At 34.0% G+C, this 20,860-nt stretch overlaps 1 protein-coding gene and 1 long non-coding RNA gene across 2 annotated transcripts in view; one reads left to right on the top strand and one right to left on the bottom strand.

The window, feature by feature from the left end:
* The window catches only part of LOC134855274 (integrator complex subunit 12-like), a 313,709-nt gene that overhangs the window by 85,492 nt on the left and 207,357 nt on the right, over positions 1–20,860 (bottom strand). The gene's annotated exons all lie outside the window — the stretch shown is intronic.
* On the top strand, positions 527–13,328 carry LOC134855620 (uncharacterized). The gene is made up of 5 exons (XR_010164517.1): positions 527–624; positions 1,250–1,343; positions 8,604–8,752; positions 10,620–10,750; positions 13,177–13,328. It is a non-coding gene; the product is annotated as an uncharacterized LOC134855620 (long non-coding RNA).

The following is a 20,860-nucleotide window of genomic DNA, read 5'->3' as shown; positions in this document are numbered from 1 at the left end:
ATTAGCATAGCTGTTGGTTTAGTTCTTTATGCGGCTAGCAAGTCGTAGTTAGGTACCACAGGAAAAATAGGTAAAAAGAGCCTAATAACAAAAATCAAAGATACGAAAAGAGAACTTCAATCCATGGACAAGAAGCTACAGAAGTCCCATTCATATTGATTCGAAAAAAAATTCTCGGACTTTTTCAGAAAGAAAATCAAAAGAGGCCAGTCAAATTGCATTTATAGAGGACTTCGATATAATTCACGTCATTGAAACCGTTGTTTTAGAAAAGTATTTTTTACAGGAAAACCCCCCAATATCTGGACTATTGATGAAATAATCTCTCATAGCATCAATTAAACCTCGTTTCGAGATTTAAACCCTATTTATTGGTTAAAAAATTAGATTCTCAAGCAAGCGCTAAATCAGCATTGTGTTAAAGAAATAACTTTTGAAAATTGGTTGTTTGTTTTGAATTGGTTTCAAACAAACTACAATTTAGCAGTTCTAATTAGCTCTACCAGCCAGCCTTTCACTTTATGAAGGTCTAGCTTGGCTTATTGACAGACCAATTTATTGACAGACCTCATATTAAAATGCTATTTAACATACCAACACTACTGTTATGCTTATCAATATTCTGTGAGTCTTAGTTTGTCGTATTTTGGATCTAGGATCTTCTCGCAGGGGCAATGGAACTTTTAAGGTCGATCAAATTGGTTTTGCGAGCTCTCCAAAAAAACCATGAAAAACCATATAGTGACAAAAGAAAAAATTGACGTGGTTTTTCAAAAAAAAGTAGGCAAACATTTAAAAACATAAATCAAAAATGCTGTATGTCGTTTTTGAGAATTTTTTGAAAAAGGTTGGACATTTTTTGAAAACAAAAATTGTCTATGGTCAATGAGCCGAAAATGGATGGCATAAAATAATACCAAAAGGGAACCTTTGCGTAGTGATGGGATCAAATCCCTGAGCAGAGGGGCGTTTGCTTCTGCTGGGGCAGGCTTTCTCCAGAGAAAAATTGGAACTTTTGAACTCCTCATATGCGCCACAGATTTTCGGCATTTTTTGTGTTTCATTCCAAGTTTCTTTAATTATGCGTTGTGATCATTTTTTCGACAAAAAATGCCAACAAACTTGGAAAAAAAAAATCATAAATGCTCAACCGATAGTTGAATCAGCCATTTGCACAGCTAGCAGAGACGGAGTTTTTTGTCGTGATTCCTTTCTTTAGTTTATTCGCTTCAAAAAAATATTTTTTCAGCTTTGCTAATTTTTGATGGCTGGACTGCCGAGGCAATTGAGTTTGTTCTACCGGACCCGATTTCCGGACTAGGATCAGCATGCTCCAACTTTAGGTAAGAAGTTTTTCAATGTAGTAGCCGTTATTTTACGGCCAGGATCAAATTTTAATCCCCCCAGTTAGACGAATTTAAGATCCTCCGCCGCAGGGCTAAAATTGAAATTTCTTAGCGCTGCACTTCAATTTTTTTTCTGATTGGCTGAAAACTTGGTCCGATGCCCATAATTGAAAGATTATGTAGCAATAAAAGTATAGGCAGGCCAGTAAATGCATTTTGACTAGCAAATTTATTAGCAGTGTTTTAACAATTTTTAGTTTTTTTAATGTTAAATGTTAAAAATAACGTCAATGCTCAAATTAAGCTCTAAAATAAATACAACGTATTTCCCAAAGATTGAATTTTTTTGCAAAAAAAAGTAACACTATGTGAATAAAAGCAAAGAATGACTCGTTAAAACATTATTTCTTTAATCTGGAACCAGATCTAAACTGAATTATATTATTGGTTATTATTATGATATTTTATCTCTATAAATTATTGAATACTAACCAATCATACTCCATCAACTAACAACCCACTTGATTGTAAGTGCTGAAACTACTTGTAGTTTCAGCACCAGAGCAATTTGAATTAAACTTAGAATATAGTTGCCTTCTCCAGAGAGACCGACTCGCATAAACCAGTATACACTAGATCTATTGAGACTAGGAGATATAAGAGTAAGATTAAGAGTGGCATTAGACTAAGAAGTTGCACGAATCTATCCGGCCGAAAATAAGATAGCGTGACGAGCAGACGATATACCTTATCTGAAATTACTCTATGAGTTTTACCAAAAGGTCTTAACTCAAATCATCAATGGCAATACAAGTTGTCGCAATCAAGGAAAGTTTATATTTTTTGCGCAGATTTTATGCTAAACGTTGTTCACCTCAATTGCAGAAACAAATCGAGATGCTTGATTAAATGTTTATCCGTTTATTCGAGCGCTGGAGTTCCAATGATAAAATCGATTGAATCTCAGTTTCATTGTCAGTGTCTGTAAATTTAAAAAACAATAGAGTACAATCAATTCTTAAAAACGGATTAGATTACCTATTTTTAACACATCGAATTTCAAGGCAAATCGAACACAATTGTTGCTTTTCACTTTTATATATATGTGGTACAGCAACTGCAACTGCAGTTGCAGTAACAGTACTATAGCCTTGGTCTCATGTTCATATTGTTATCTATAACTAAATTATTGTTATTAATTATTCCAAGGTCAATCATGTGTGACCTTTGTTCGATATAAAAAAAGACTCAGTTCTCTCTACTGTAGCAGCAGCATACAGTTAGCCACAAAAACTCGGGCTATAGAAAAAGATGGTTTCGATATTAAATTAAACTCTTTTGAAACCAATATCGTTTTCACTATCCAAACCAACAAGGTTCTATCTGGTATCACATGGCGCAGCCAGCAGGATCAAGATTTTTGTCTCAAGACAATAGGACAGACATGGGAATTCCGGTATTCTGGGTTTCGGCAAACTCGGGCCCACCATGAAATTTTGAAACCTGGTTTGATCAATTCCTATTAGCTGTTACGGTCAAGAAGAACGTGGATCCAGAAGTATTATTAGACGAACCATGAGCAGTACTGGAAGAACCTCTACCCCATCCAGAAACGCGAGGAAACAACGAGGATGCGCAGGTAGTAGCAGAGAGAGAAGCTCGTAACAGAATAGCACGAGATAGAGTCCTATTAGAGAATGAAGAACGTGTTTTACGAGAACCTAAAGTGGTACGAAACGTATTCTACCACGAAGTTGGAAAACGTTTAACATCCCGACTATTTCTAGCTTTGGGCTCAGAAGGCAAGAAAAAATTCATACAAAAGAATCCGCACTCGGAAATATCTAATCTCGGGTTTCGAGATATAGTGACACTGGCAAAAATCTGCTTCGAAAAGACGAAATGCATCACTTACGAGCGAAACAAATTGTTTATATGATCATATGAGACGAATGAAACTCTCGAATCCTTTCACGTGGCATTGACTGCACAAGCAGCAAAAGCAGAGCTGGGAGGACTAGAAGAAGAGCTAGTTAAAGATTTATTTATATCCCGGATGCGGATTGTTGTACTTCAAGACACTCTAATTTTTGAAACATTCACACCAGAAGAACTAAAGGGAGCAATAAAACTCGAACAAAGCAAGCAAACTACGCAAGCATTTCAAAGGTCCTCAACAAGTACTACCAATAAGGGACTATTCTCAAACGCGCAAACTAAAATAAATCAAGAACCAATCATGGCAATTGGAAACAAGGGATATAACTCTAGACGTCAAGGTCGAGATCAAAACAAAAGGAAAAATTACGAGAATCGAAATACTACAAGATCCAAGGGAGATCAGAAACAATGCTCGAGATGAAGAAGAATTTTTGGAGAAGGACACTTGAACAGTTGTCCGGCAATGAGTAATCGTGTAAGAATTGTAACAAACCAAATCACTTCGCGAAAATGTGCAGATCACAGCAAGTAAACGAGATTGTAAACAAAAATTCTAGTTCGGAAGAAGAGTGTAACCTAAAACAAAATTTTGATTCCTATGACAAGTTCGAAATAATGTCGGTTGAAGATGATTTAAAATCAATTGTAGCAATCGAGCAATACATCAACAACCGAGTATTAACGAAAGATCAAGCAGAAGGAAGCGGTGGTCAACAAAGCCCAAATGATAAATCAGAGAAAGTCGAAAAGATTGAGGTACGCCGAAATCCACAATCTCATAAAAAAGCATTGAAGGCCTTGGTGAAAAGTGATAATCATGTTGTGAATATGACTAAAGACACGGGTAGTCCAGTATCAATTTTGAATTGGACATCAATAAAACAAATTTTGGAAGGATCTCCGAAATCAAAATTTATTGCTGCGGAAAAACTTAACCTGTCTGCACAGTTTTTAGACTACAATAAACGTCCAATTCTGATACTAGGAGCACTAAAAGCGAACCTCCGTTCAGCCGGATAGGAAGTGCACGGAGCACCGCTGTTAATCACAGAACGACGCGATTTATTCTGGGACTGGATCGTCAGGGAAAACTGTGGATCCATACTACTCAGAAATCTGCACCATCACGAAGATCCAGGCTCAACGTGCTACCGTGCGAGCAGTCAGAAGTTTGGAAATCAAATTTTTATGATCAATTCAAAAGTCGTTTTGATCGCCAAGGGGAGTCAAAAAATCATACTGTGAGCACAAAATTTAAATATCCGTTATGCCCGACACAAGAAAAAGGTAGGCGAATACCTATACATATTCAGGTTAAAGTACAAACAGAACAAGAAAAATTGTTATCGGAAGGACATATCAGAAAATTGGATAAATGTACAAGCGACTGTTTCATTGCTCCAATTGTTATCACGGTTAAAAAAGACGATTCCATTAAATTGGCCTTGGATGCAAAACCTATCAGTAGACAATTGTACAAAAACAATCATCAGATGCCAAACGTTGATGAACTGATAGATGGTGTTAGCCAAGTAATAACTGCGAAAGCAGCAGGTACACTGTATTTCACAGTGCTGGATCTGAAGTACGCTTACAGTCAAATAAGACTAACTGCAGACACAGCCAGACAATGCAGTTTTAATATTGTTGGGGGCGAGGCAACAGGAATCTATAGGTTTCTTACAGGCTTTTACGGGTTGGCGGACATGCCCGCTGAATTCCAAAAGGCGATGGACAGAACATTGAACCATGCTAAAAACACCTTTTGCTTCTTAGATGATATCATTATTAGCTCGAGGGGTGAAGAAAAGGATCACGGAAAATTGGTTCGGAATGTTTTACAAAAATTGGATGGAGAGAATCTTGCGTTAGAGGTCAAAATCAATATATGAGTTTTTTTTGTGATCAGTAAATTGTTTAGGCCCTAAATTATCGCCAGAGGGTATTATACCCAAAATCACGAAAACACAAGCAACATAGATCTTTCGTGGGCAGTATTAATCATCTATCTAAGTTTATTCCGAACGCAGCTAGCTTAATGGATAAACTTCGACCCTTGTTAAAATATGAAAACGAAAAAAAGAAGATGAAAAACATTCGATTGCCAGTGAAAAAATTTGATTGGGATAGTCAACTTTCAGTAGCATTTGAGGATGTTAAAAAAGCGGTAGCAAACATTTGCTATGATTAATATTTATAATCCTTCAAGAGAAACTCGGGTTAAGTGTGATGAAACCCTTGTACAGCATTCAGAACAAAATGAATGGGTACCGATAGCATTTGCTTCGCGTTATTTGAACACCCAAGAAAAAAAATACTCTACTCTGCTAACGAACTCGAGCTGCTTGCAGTAGTTTGGGCGGTAGATCGGTTTAAACATTACCTATTGGGAAAAGAATTTGTTATAGCAACATATCATAAAGCTTTAACATCCGCGTTGGGGGAACATAGATCGAACAAAACTTATCAATCTCAGAGACAAATGGGGACCCATGGCCTGAATCTGAAATAGATGAAAGATTTGTGGTAACTTCAATTCAGAATTTCCATAAGGCGCTCGACTGCTTGAACAGTAGGTTGAAGGATACAGATCGGAAGATTAATGTAAGTATTGTAGAACATTCTGGAATAAGAAACAATATTAGCCACTGTAAAGACAACTCATCACACTCACGTCTTCAAAAAGATCAAAACGAGCAAAACACACTAAACAAGATTTCTCATACTAAACAGTCGGTGATAAATTCAGATATCAAAAAATGCAATAATTCAACAAGTCAGCCGGAGAAAACAGTGAAGATGGAAAAAAATCAGTTGGGGCCAGGAAAATCGAAGAAAACGGTGAAGATCACAAATAGACATAACGAAAAAAGGGAAGAACTGACAGAGCAGGTGACAGAAGCAACATTTTCAAGGACCAGAATGGTAAAGAGAGGAGCGTGCAGTAGACACGACTCGGACAGTTCGGATCCAGACATACCACAGATCGAGTGGCGAGCGGTGGATAGGTACATCAAACCTAATAGAGAGTCAGGAACATTATCTGCCAGTCCACTAGCTGCTATGACAAAGTTAATTTCAATTTGGGACCTCATGGGGGTAGAAAGAAAGGATAACCCGAGAAGTATGCTAGAGCTAGAAGCACAAACAGAAATGCAAAGCCGAGTGCAACACGACCAAGAAATTGACAGAAACTCTAAAGGATACAAATCGCCGATAGTCGAAGTGGATTTAACTGCGGAAAGCCTGTCGGACAGCCCAGAAGTTAGTGTGTGATCGGGAAGAAAAGGGCCAATCACAACTCTAGGAAGGACAAATTTCGTCAACCGGAGCTAATCAAGGAAGAAAGTCTGGATAACCTCATAAAGCTATTCGATGGAAGTCTCCTAGCGGAGTTAATCACTGAGGATCCCTGGATGGACAGGCTTCGACGAGTGATAGAAAGAAACAATCTTCATAGCTTTGAACTCATGGGGTCATATACAAATCCTCTCTGGCACCAACTGTCCGTGGTGGATGACTGCATACTAGTAGATAACAGGATGGCGGTCCCAGGGCAGTTGCGACAAGCAGTTTTGACTAGAGTTCACCGTGGTCACACAGGTCAGGAAGCGATGCTGGATGTTTTGAGATACCTGTGGTGGCCGCTCATGCACAAAGATATTGTCAATCTGGCAGAAGAATGTAGAAATTGCACTCGCTACGGTAAGAATGTTTAGTACATCATACCAAAAAATGCTAGTATACCTCTTCCGCTGCTAACGCAGCCAAGTCAAGAAGTACAACTGGACTATGCAGGCCCTCTGGAAGATCATAAAGGGAAAAATATATACTTGCTGGTAGCAATAGTTAGGTATTCGAAATTTCCTTCAGTTAAGATAACAAAATCAACGGGGGGAAAATCGTCAAAAAAAATCTTCGTTTTACATCGACACCCACGGAACACCCGAATCAATAAGAACTGACCAATTTTCTGGGTTTAAGGATAAAACAATGCGGAAATATTGTTTAGAAAACAACATAGAAGAAAAAATCTGGGGATCATCGCGGTTGCAGATTGGTTGAACGTACGATTCAAACCATCATGAGAAGATTGGGGGTTATGTTACAGAACGAAAATGTGACATCGATAAAACTTTGTCTCAGTACCATAGTTGTCAGATAACTAATAAAATAAAAAGCGATTCGAGTGATTTCAGATTAGTCAAATAGTTTCCTAACTGAAAAATTCAATATTGGATTTGCCAAAAATTTGTTCAAACCTTTGACTAGCATTTATAATTTTCTGATTATTAACTATTTTTTGCGAATTTGCAAGGAAATATATAAAGTAGGATGTAGATAAATATGAAACTAATAAGAACTATGTGTTGCAGTTTTTTTATGCAGTTCGAATCTTCAAATCATTAAACATGGCTAAAAAAATTCCAATTTGAAATAGGACGTTTTAGATGATAAAGACAGCAGACTGTGAGACCAATTTCAGATTGTAAACTGTTTTTGTTCCGATGACATTGCAAAAAGATCGCAACAAAATTTTGCATGAAGTGGCTACTTTTGGCTTGATTTTGAATACCTAGATGTATCTAAGGGCCAACTTTGAAATCATGGTAAAGCCACCTCACCTCGGTCAGGTCGCATTGAAATTGTATTTGATCGGGTTGGTTTTGACTTGCTTTTAGCCAAGAGCAATTTTTATTGAGTCTTCTTTAGCAAAACAATAATTTCAGGTCATTTTCCTCTTTACAACGATCCATATGTCAAAATTCTTACTAACTTAAAAAAACTAGAGTCTGTAACTCTTTTTTATGCTGGAGCCCAATGTTTTTTTTTGAACTTTAGTCGATTCAAAATGGCACTCAAATTGATATGCATTACATTTTCATTATTAGTTTAGTCTTCTCTCAATAAATTTTAGCTCATTTTTTTCTCATTTTGTTGACCTTAATCATTACGGCAATTGAATAAGTTTCAATTTGCTTACTTTTCGGTTTTTTCTTTTTTCTTCAATCTTTTAGCGAGCGAGGTTCATAGTTCATCTTCTGTTCATAGTTTTTGCAATCATTCTATAAAATCTCCCAAATTAAATTTTTTACACAAAGCAGCTAATTAAGACCCAGAAAATATGGTTTAACTCTTTACAGGTGCTCTTCAATTTCTTTCAGTTGTTGTTCCCGTAAATAGTTTAAATCTTTCAAAATTTATTTCAATTGTTTTCAAAACTTTTTCCGGTATATAATTAAAATGCTTTAAAATGTCTTCAAATGTTTTCAAAAGTTCCTTCGGTACGCAATTTTAATATTTTTTGTGTTTCAGTGACTATTTCTGTATGAGTCGATACTGGACGTCCGTAAAAAACGAGTCTCGTAGTCACCATTGGAATGACACTTTCCAGATTGAAATGCTTACTTTGTCAAATTACAGAAGCATTAATTGGTATTCTTTCTTCGTTTACGATATTCCAGGTTGATTTTAATATTTCCGGCCCTGAATGACTTTTTTTAGGACTGCGGTGGAGATCAAATTTCCACCAAGTAAATGATACGTGCTATGATAACACGACAGCTATTCTATTTGTTATGTGAAGACAGAGACCTGTCAATTAAGTCTAGAGAAATGGTTAACTTAATAGTGCTAAGACCAACACTCGCTCGGCAGCTAGTGAAAGTTATAGTTGATCATACGTTTTGAAATGACTCCCTTATTTATAATTTATTTACTTTCTATTATAAATCAACATTATTTTGGTCAAGTTTTAGATTAGATTGAAGGGGTAATACTTGAAATATAAAAAAGGAATCAGTTCAATATGTATGCTCAACTAAATTTTTCACTAGCCGCCGAGAGAGTGTTGGTTTTAGCACCATTAAATTAACCGTGTCTCTAGACTTAATTGACAGGTCTCTGTTTTCACATAACAAATAGAATAGCTTTCATGTTGTCATAGCACGTATCACTTACTTGGTGGACATTTGACCTCCACTGCAACGTCAAAAAATGTTAAGAACCCAAAAGTTGCGTGCCTCAGTTTGGAAGGACAGTTAACAAAAATTTACTTTGAGAGCTGACTTTAGTTGTTTCATTGTTTTTACGTTTCTTCTTTCAAACTGTTTGTTTTTGAGCCCAATGTGGATAAAATTGAACGTACGTCAACTGTGATCCAACAGATGGTAAAAGACAAAAGTGTATCGTAATTTTGCAAAGTTTGATAATACTTCAAGGGTAATACTTGTCAAGAAGCATCTCAAGGAGCTACTAATGTGTCACAAAATACACTTCAATGCTCATTCTAATTTTGATACTAAAAACTATTTTCTCTTTTTTGCTTGCATCGGAAAGAAGTTCCGATTTTCTTCGAAACTATTTTGAAGGAAGTTGACCAAGATAAAATTGTAAATGGCGTAGAAATGGGATCCCCATTGTCTAATTTTTCTTCAAACATATCCAAAATTTGAAAGTCTACCTCGAGATCTTAAAAAAGATACAATAATAATCTTCTGAATGTTGAAACAAAAATATGGGTCACAGTTGAAAGTAAATAAAATTCGAAGAGCTTGTTGATATCATATACAGATAATAATTCACAAACCGTAGAAGAAGGTGAGCTCATTGGATTGCATTTTCATGTTGTTCAAAAGAACTCTTAACATGGCAAAAACTGTAGTACAAATTTTTCAAAAAAAAAACAATTAGACATATCTTTTCAAATTTTTAAATAAGATTGTTTTGATTAAACCGACTACATTTTGATGCAATTCAAGGTAAAACCAAGCCTTAAAAATTTCCTGAATTAGGAAAATCCCCAATGTAACAGCAACCCAAACAGGGAATCCAGACCATGGCTGAGAATCCCCAATCAGTAATTCTTAACCTTACAAGTACGTGGTTTAAGATTATCTTTTCATTGTCTCGATTTCCTCATCACGGATTTCCAATTGCAAAAAAGTAACGAAGGAGTTGGATTTCGGGAAAATCCCAGAAAGAAAGAAAGAAACAATTCATTTCTCATTGTTAATGGTGAATATTCATATAACGAGAATTTAAACATGAAGCACCAGAAACATTGAGGGGACAGTTAACGAACCCAATTATGTTACAGAGCACTGCCCAACAATTTTTCAACCATCTTTTATTCCCCAATTCGCCTTTATGCTTTGGAAATTCTGTCTGTGCGAAAAAGTGTGGGTTTCACCAGTTGATTTCCTTTGGCTACTATGATTTGCTTAATCTATTCAAACCTAAAGTGTGAACTCAGCTGTGCTAAAATTATCAAGAAAATTTCTGGAAATCTATAAAGAGTGCGGACATTTGTAAACAGATTTCCAATTTTAGGTCTAGGTTGCTGCTACTACCAAATCAGAACATATTCACACTTTGGTCAAAAATTTGGAATGTCTCCTAAAAACTACATTAGAAAAATTGGAGACTTCAGAAGCAGAGGAAAAAGTCTGAGAGTAATCAAGGCAAGTTTTTTTTTCAATGACCAAAACAAAAAAAAATGCATCGACTCCTATATTATTTGAAAAAAAAAACGTTTGAGAATGAGTTCATAATCCAAAATGATCAGAGAAACCTCAATTCAAAATTAGATGACGTCAAAATTTTCTGCATTTTTTCCGCTACTTTTTTTCCACGGCTTCCACGAATAGACATTATTTAGCTTGCTATATTATAATTTACTCACCTTTGACTTGCCTTCATTAGGGTTGTTCTTAAAATGTTTTGCAGTTCTGCTTATTACATGCAGATAGGAAGATCACCTCACAAAATTGCTTCTCCAAGAATTTGGTGCTCCTTAAGAACGCGAATTCGCTAATGCAAAGTTTTAGATTAAAAGAGACAAAAAAATGTCTCAGTTTACTGGGTAATTTTGGAGCATGCTGGAATGTTTCTAAATTTTTTATACAGTTTGTTTTTCCATGGTTTTTCTTGTATTCTAAAAACTTTTCGACACTCTCTACTGCTCGTATTGAAAATTTAGGCAAAAAAACTGATTATGGCGGATATTAATTTAGATCGTGAGACGATTATGGTTGACTATAACTACACAAAGTAGGTATTCAAAGAGTAAATTATAGTTTGAAATAAAGCTTTTTTGTGCTTATAACCGCTTAAAATTAATTATAATTACGAATAGTTTTTACAAGAAACTACAATAAATCGGATATCAGTCTTTTCTTTAATTTGTCACGGTGTAAATACATCCAAATATAATTTAAAACTGATTACCTTCTTGCTGTTACAAAATCTCTAAATTTGAGATGTTTTGTCACCTTTGGGTTAATCTGAGCATTAAATTACCAGTTTTTTTTTTAAATCAGAAATAGTTAAAAGACTACCACAAAACAAAAAGATGTGCATTGTGAAAAACTGTTACCTAGAAGAACAAAAGAAAAACAATTCATTAACTACAAGCTATTTTGATTCATTGACAAAGTCAGCAAATAAAAGATATTATAATTCGTCATAGTTGATTCAAATAATATGTATGATAACAAAAAGAAGTATCAAAAACGAAACAATTGCAATTGGATCTGGAAACATTTAGAAGAGAAGTCGGATATGATTAAATGAAATGAATCTCATTTCATTAACGTTTTTATTAAAAAAGCGAGGTTATAGTAGATTTTGCTCAATTTTGGAAAAACTGGTATTGAAAATGTGTTTGAAAATGTTGAAAATTGAGTAATAACGCTTAAAAACAAGGGTATATGAAATTTTGGGTGAATGAATACTAACTTGTTTTTGTTTAGATTGAAAGCTTTCGAAAAAAAAACAAATAAGAATTAAAAAATCAAACCACGGTTCTAACTCCGGTTCAAAAGAGCGGATAAGAGGTAAAAACAAAAACTGTTACTAATTTACCGGAGTTGATAAAAATAAATGAAATTTTTAAAAATATAGATTTTAACAATATGGAAATTGTTTTCAAAGATATCCTTTAAAGCTACGTTAAACAAAAAACAGCAGCTAACATTACTGCAGAAAAATTTGAAAAAATTTCGCAACATTAGATTTGTCTTTGAAAACTAAACAACGAAAAACATGCTCTGTTTGGAATCAACAAAATTCCGTTTGTGAGCTTACTAAGATCAATAAGGTTCTCTCTAGATAAAATGAGAATACAACAGCAATTTTTTTGAAAAAAATTTTCTTTTCAGTCTGAATGAAAAAAAAAAAAAATTAAATCAATTTTTTTTCAGGAAAAGGCAACCAATGATAAAAAACTCAGAGTTTTCTCTAACTGGTTTGACTAAGTTGGATTTTCTTCTTTTGATGTTTGTCAAGTAGTTTTGCTTTATTGTTCCGATCAATTGAAAAAATGGGGAGAATTATTTTGGGTGTGTTTCATTTGTTTGTTCTGGTTTTTGATTTCAACACAAAATCAGCTACCACAAATAGTCCTCGCGGATAGCTAAAAATGTTTTGCAAAGAGTAATTTTTGCGTGAGGCAAGTGATCGCCCGAGGAAACTTTGAATCATTCCAAAAAAAAACATTCATACTTTGACTCGAATCCGTAAAACGAGATTTTTGCCAAGCAAACTACTGGCCGATGAAACCTTTGAAATTGTCAAAATTGTTTTTCATTGCTTGAATTCTTTCAGAAAAAAATTAGTTTTTTGCCATGCAACTTATTCACTGATACAAATTAAAAAAAAAATTTTCTTTCAAAAATTCAATCGCTTCGCAAAAAATACTTTTTGTGCCCAGCAAGTTGTTGGCTAATAAAATTTTTTCCTTATATTTTAATCATAGCTTTGAATATTCTGATATACTTGTAGTCTTTTCTGGGAAATGGTTTTCTAGTTTTTTAAGGTCTGCTGAATATTCAAAATTTAGCAGTGAAAGGACGCTTTGTTTTTCTAGATTTGCTCTTTTTCACTTCAGGCTCGATATGAAGTCACGTTATGTCTGAATGTAATCGTCGAAATTGGCTTCGGCACACACCGACCCGAAGTCAAAATAACAGGAGGAAAACCAGGGAAAAGTTTTGTTCTACCTGTACTTCCTATGGAAAAAAACGTGAAATTATTTGGGAAAAATAGACTGCAAAAAGAACTAAATTTTGATTGGTTCAAATTGAACGTTATCTGTCGTGAACAAAGATGGATTTGTGACAGGTATCCGGTAAACGCATCAAATCTAGTCATCTATTGATAAAATAATTGACAAAAGGTGATTAAAATTGACCATGAGCAGTTATCAAAGAAATTAGTCATTGTTACTATCAGAATTTACTTTTTGTTATACGCTAAATTTTCTCGGGCTTACATCATAACAAACTTAAATAGCAAAAAAAGAATTTCCATTCAGTTTCTATGTTTTTTAGATTTGGCTTGTTTGACGCTTCAACCTAATTTTTTTTATAAGAATTGCGAATTAGTTGATTTCACTTCTTCAAAAGTAATTTCTTGATTTTTAAAGTTACTGGGGCTTTATTTTTACGTCCGATTTTCGTCCGAGACATAACAGCACTAATCTCAACTTTTTTGAAATAGTTTCAAAAAAATTCTTGAGAAAAGTGGTTGAAACGATACTATATTACCAGAGCAGTAATTGAAAGTACCTACGAAACTGAAGTACTACGAGGACAAAACTTACTGTGTTTGTCATGATTTCTGAAAGGAGGGAGAGTTTTAGGTGAAATCCGGATACATATGGTAAACATAGTGCCTTCTAAAAAACCAAGAAGAACAAATAAGAGGAATCAACTAGCAGGTTGACGAATTGCCTCAAAATTAGGAAATTGAATTACCTGTTGTTAGATGAAACCGCAAAAAAATAAATAAATTGCGGAATCCACAATTTGAATGCGGACTCCAAAATTGCTTGCATCTTTTTACATTAACAGTTTTGCGTTCTTGGCTTTTGTTTGTGGATTCCGCAATTACTTTGATCGATCTATCGATATATTCAGGTTAATCGATTAGCTCAATTTATCTGAATGACTGCTTTACTATCTTTATCCGACAAAACAAGAAACTACAAATAAATCGGATATCAGTCTTTTCTTTAATTTGTCACGGTGTAAATACATCCAAATATAATTTAAAACTGTTTATGTTCTTGCTGTTACAAGAAACTACAAGAAACTACAATAAATCGGATATCAGTCTTTTCTTTAATTTGTCACGGTGTAAATACATCCAAATATAATTTAAAACTGATTACGTTCTTGCTGTTACAAAATCTCTAAATTTGAGATGTTTTGTCACCTTTGGGTTAATCTGAGCATTAAATTACCAGTTTTTTTTTAAATCAGAAATAGTTAAAAGACTACCACAAAACAAAAAGATGTGCATTGTGAAAAACTGTTACCTAGAAGAACAAAAGAAAAACAATTCATTAACTACAAGCTATTTTGATTCATTGACAAAGTCAGCAAATAAAAGATATTATAATTCGTCATAGTTGATTCAAATAATATGTATGATAACAAAAAGAAGTATCAAAAACGAAACAATTGCAATTGGATCTGGAAACATTTAGAAGAGAAGTCGGATATGATTAAATGAAATGAATCTCATTTCATTAACGTTTTTATTAAAAAAGCGAGGTTATAGTAGATTTTGCTCAATTTTGGAAAAACTGGTATTGAAAATGTGTTTGAAAATGTTGAAAATTGAGTAATAACGCTTAAAAACAAGGGTATATGAAATTTTGGTTGAATGAACACTAACTTGTTTTTGTTTAGATTGAAAGCTTTCGAAAAAAAAACAAATAAGAATTAAAAAATCAAACCACGGTTCTAACTCCGGTTCAAAAGAGCGGATAAGAGGTAAAAACAAAAACTGTTACTAATTTACCGGAGTTGATAAAAATAAATGAAATTTTTAAAAATATAGATTTTAACAATATGGAAATTGTTTTCAAAGATATCCTTTAAAGCTACGTTAAACAAAAAACAGCAGCTAACATTACTGCAGAAAAATTTGAAAAAATTTCGCAACATTAGATTTGTCTTTGAAAACTAAACAACGAAAAACATGCTCTGTTTGGAATCAACAAAATTCCGTTTGTGAGCTTACTAAGATCAATAAGGTTCTCTTTAGATAAAATGAGAATACAACAGCAATTTTTTTGAAAAAATTTTTCTTTTCAGTCTGAATAAAAAAAAAAAAAATTAAATCAATTTTTTTTCAGGAAAAGGCAACCAATGATAAAAAACTCAGAGTTTTCTCTAACTGGTTTGACTAAGTTGGATTTTCTTCTTTTGATGTTTGTCAAGTAGTTTTGCTTTACTGTTCCGATCAATTGAAAAAATGGGGAGAATTATTTTGGGTGTGTTTCATTTGTTTGTTCTGGTTTTTGATTTCAACACAAAATCAGCTACCACAAATAGTCCTCGCGGATAGCTAAAAATGTTTTGCAAAGAGTAATTTTTGCGTGAGGCAAGTGATCGCCCGAGGAAACTTTGAATCATTCCAAAAAAAAACATTCATACTTTGACTCGAATCCGTAAAACGAGATTTTTGCCAAGCAAACTACTGGCCGATGAAACCTTTGAAATTGTCAAAATTGTTTTTCATTGCTTGAATTCTTTCAGAAAAAATTAGTTTTTTGCCATGCAACTTATTCACTGATACAAATTAAAAAAAAAATTTTCTTTCAAAAATTCAATCGCTTCGCAAAAAATACTTTTTGTGCCCAGCAAGTTGTTGGTTAATAAAATTTTTTCCTTATATTTTAATCATAGCTTTGAATATTCTGATATACTTGTAGTCTTTTCTGGGAAATGGTTTTCTAGTTTTTTAAGGTCTGCTGAATATTCAAAATTTAGCAGTGAAAGGACGCTTTGTTTTTCTAGATTTGCTCTTTTTCACTTCAGGCTCGATATGAAGTCACGTTATGTCTGAATGTAATCGTCGAAATTGGCTTTGGCACACACCGACCCGAAGTCAAAATAACAGGAGGAAAACCAGGGAAAAGTTTTGTTCTACCTGTACTTCCTATGGAAAAAAACGTGAAAATATTTGGGAAAAATAGACTGCAAAAAGAACTAAATTTTGATTGGTTCAAATTGAACGTTATCTGTCGTGAACAAAGATGGATTTGTGACAGGTATCCGGTAAACGCATCAAATCTAGTCATCTATTGATAAATTAATTGACAAAAGGTGATTAAAATTGACCATGAGCAGTTATCAAAGAAATTAGTCATTGTTACTATCAGAATTTACTTTTTGTTATACGCTAAATTTTCTCGGGTTTACATCATAACAAACTTAAATAGCAAAAAAAGAATTTCCATTCAGTTTCTATGTTTTTAGATTTGGCTTGTTTGACGCTTCAACCTAATTTTTTTTATAAGAATTGCGAAATAGTTGATTTCACTTCTTCAAAAGTAATTTCTTGATTTTTAAAGTTACTGGGGCTTTATTTTTACGTCCGATTTTCGTCCGAGACATAACAGCACTAATCTCAACTTTTTTGAAATAGTTTCAAAAAAGTTCTTGAGAAAAGTGGTTGAAACTATACTATATTACCAGAGCAGTAATTGAAAGTACCTACGAAACTGAAGTACTACGAGGACAAAACTTACTGTGTTTGTCATGATTTCTGAAAGGAGGGAGAGTTTTAGGTGAAATCCGGATACATATGGTAAACATAGTGCCTTCTAAAAAACCAAGAAGAACAAATAAGAGGAATCAACTAGCAGGTTGACGAATTGCCTCAAAATTAGGAACGTGAATTACCTGTTGTTAGATGAAACCGCAAAAAAATAAATAAATTGCGGAATCCACAATTTGAATGCGGACTCCAAAATTGCTTGCATCTTTTTACATTAACAGTTTTGCGTTCTTGGCTTTTGTTTGTGGATTACGCAATTACTTTGATCGATCTATCGATATATTCAGGTTAATCGATTAGCTTAATTTATCTGAATCACTGCTTTACTATCTTTATCCGACAAAACAATATGCTAATGTCAATTACTTGAAGAGCATTTTATCCAAACACTGAAACCACGCCTTTTTCCGAAAAACTGAAATGATTAATTGAATTGGCTTTTTGTTTTTGGGTAGAAAAACTATTGAAAAGATTTCAATTCCCTATCTTTATTTGGCAGCAAAACAATGTTTGAATCAAGATAGGAAACAGAGAGCAATAAATCCGTACTAAAAATCTTACAGATAAATGATTATTCAAACTCATATCGTGGTTTGATCTCGTGATACGACACTATGTGATTTTGCGCGATATCCAACGAGCCAAAAAACTGAAAAAACATCTTTAAAAAATTCATTGCTCTGAAAATCAAAACTTTTACTTTCGATTCATGCGTTTGACCTATAGTATTCTGGATACTCACTTTAACAAATTGCCAAATTATATGCGTTGAGAGCAAGTTCAGATCTTATTACCAGCTATAAAACCCTGACTAGTTTTCTGGCTCTGCTTTCAAGTTTTCTATTATCCAAGTATAGCTGAACCTAACTCATTGTCCTATAGTTACATTTTCTTGTAAAGTGTTTGGTAAAAATCATAAAAATTTTATAAACATTTTCTACCCAGGTCCAGTCATTTTGAAAATCTTGCCAAGATCTTGAAGAATCTTGAAGATTTATCAAAGATAGCAAAGAAAATTTAAAATAATTATGGCTTTTTCCAATGTACCTAAGTGTCCAAACTACATGAATACGACCTCAGAAACATGTATGGACTTGGATAGTTAATCACTATGCCTGGTATAACTTAATTTTAACTCCAAGATAAATGACAACTTGACGTGATTTGCATTCATTTTAATTAGTAACTAAGTTTTTATAAGCAAACCGAGTTGGTTATAAAAACTTGGTTGAAAAATCAGCAAACACGAGCTTCAGCAACCATCCATCAGACTATCAGCAACTATGAGACTCAAACAAAAACATGTGGGAAAATTTGTTCAACAAAATAAAATTCACACGAAAATCTGCTTTAATCACAATCTAACTGATATTGAAAAACATAATTTCAACAAAATGCGAGCTAATAAAAGAAACCAACCCAAAAAGCGCGATATAAAAATTCCTGGACAAACCGTCTCGGTCGTCATTTGTTTTTTTTTTCTGTCATCTTCTTTAAGCACGTTTTTCGTCTTTCTGCAGCCTAGTTGTTTCAGGACATATCTATAGCGTGTCCCACAGACAAACCAAACGATAATACATTTTCAATAGTTTTTATTGCTTGAAGTAAATCAACCTCCAACCGAAACTGCTTCCAAGAACAAAACCTGAACATTAGCAAGGTCAGAAATTGAAGGGCTGTCAAAATCTTAAAACCGCTAATACTTCTCAGATTACAATGAAGGAAAATGATGCTGATGTGTCTCGAAGAACTGAAGAGAGCACCGAGCTTGTCAACATTCAATTTTTTAAATCCAAATTTTGAAGTAACTTGATTAAAAAAAGAGTGCTCTTAGCAGGGCAAAACTCTGAATATTCCGTCTGCCCATCAACTGGTCTCGAAAAGTTTTTTTTTAATGATAACTTGGTTCCGTGTGTGAAATTAATAAGGCCGACTAGCTTGCCTCAATTCAATTTGAAGCAATTTTGTGGGCTGAATAATTCGTCAAGCGTAAATAAAGCACGTTGCCTTTTCACCTTCAAAGTAGAAAACGATCATTTTAGTCAGAATCAATTCACAGCCACCGTTTCGAAAGTCTAGTAAAATGTTTTATCCTCCGAGAGAAAATTTTTTGTGAAAATTGATCTGAATAAAAAGAACCACCCCGAGTATACATATTTGTAATTTTTTTCCAAAAACCAAAAATCTACTGCAGGAAGACATAAAAATTTTAATACGCTTTAAAAAAGAAAAAAGAGCTTTAAAATATACGCTGTACTTCGAATAGAGTATTTTTTCGAATAACCAAGAATTGTAGTAATGAAAAGCATTTAAAGACAACAAAAATTTTTTGAAGCTGAAACTGCATGGATGATGGATAATCATGGAATTTGTTCGATTTTAATTCTCTGTCACTTTAAAATTCGAAACAACTGTTTATAATTACTGAAAAAAAAAGATTTCAAAGTTAAAAATTTTTGGGGCTTGGGTGGCTGTGTGGTTGATGGTAGTTGGATTAGGTGGATAAATTTTGAAAAAGAATTGATGATACAGCCCCTTAAATCGTTAAAGTCTTAAAATTCGTTAGCTTGTCTAAGTTTGCCTCGTCTATACAGAAAAAAATGATTGAAAACTGAATATGATTGAGTTTTTATCTGAAAAATATTTGCTGGAGAAATTTTATGTATACATAGCGGATCAAAAAAACGAGAACCGAGAAACACATCTATTTTATTAAGACAAAAAAACATAATATCAAAAAAGTCATGAGCAATTGCCCAAAAGACTTTACTGATTACCTATAGAACAGCTTCAAAAATTTTGCACAGAAAGCCCGAAAGTTTTGTGAATCAGAGAGTTTGTAAACTGACTCAGATAAGTTTGTCATGTTTTTTACACCGTTTGTCAACTACATTGATTGACCCAAGATTAATAAAACATTTCATGGAGATTTTTTACTCCACCCTTATTCAACCTTGAAGAGTTTTAGTTACTAATCTTGACTCCAACTTACAATATTTTGTCCCTTAGCAATTATATCCAAAATTAAACTTGGTTGGCTTCAAACTATTGCCAATAACATATCTAAATTTTAGACCAGAATCCTTTTTTACAGATAAAGCAAAAAGCTAAGATAGACTATTCATATGAAGAGTTTTATTCAATTTAGAAGCTTCCGTTGGATATGGCAGTAGTATTGTATCGTGTCCCGGATCCTAAGGGGGGTCCTTCCTAAGGGGGGGGGGGTCCTCACGTAAAGCAAAATCCTAGGTTTTCACACCCCTAAAGTAAAAGACCCCCTCCTTAGGATCTTGTTAAGCTGAGCTCAACAACCGGGACGCGATACAAAAATTCCTTCTAATTCCTTTTAAAGCGGTCCCTTTTCCCGCGATAATTAAAATTATTCGTCCTAATTCCTGGACTTTTCTTTTTCGTCCTAGTTTCATGTGGATATCTTTTCCTGGCTTTCTTTCTTTTCGTCAATGATTTGTCATGCTATTAAAGTTTGTTATTGAAAACGAGCCTACGGATTTCACACGTTTGTTTGAATTAATACTTGGTTTGCGTCAACTAGTTTATTTGCCTGAAGCTATTTATGTTAAAACGGTGATTGAGCTCAATACGAGTATTTTATTAGTTGTAAATTGGTAAAAACCAAAACATATACATGTCGAAGTATAAAAAAGACGAACAGTAAAAATCATTTAAAAAATATGTTCCAGACTTTAATGTTTATTGTTTTGGTTTTCATTGCGCTGTTTTTTAGGTGCTCGTTCTTCTGAAGCTTCAGATAAAATAAATGGGTTATTTATAGGGGGACGTTCACGGACTCGGCTACTAGAAGCTTCTTCTTCTTGTAGCTCTGTTTCTGAGTAGGGCCGCTGTAAAACTCCCCAATCTGGAAGTTGAAAATCGGGAGAACTGTTATCAGTTTCATTGTATGAGTTGGCCCACTCGGTGTCCATGTAAATGTCTTCTAGAAAAGCTTTTTCATCAGCGGCTTTATGGCCAAAGGGCACTGT

Source organism: Symsagittifera roscoffensis, chromosome 10, assembly GCF_963678635.1.
Source record: "Symsagittifera roscoffensis chromosome 10, txSymRosc1.1, whole genome shotgun sequence".
In the NCBI taxonomy this organism is placed as follows: Eukaryota; Metazoa; Xenacoelomorpha; order Acoela; family Convolutidae; genus Symsagittifera; species Symsagittifera roscoffensis.
The sequence above is the reverse complement of the archived record's forward strand: the minus strand, read 5'-3'. Positions and strand labels throughout refer to the sequence as shown.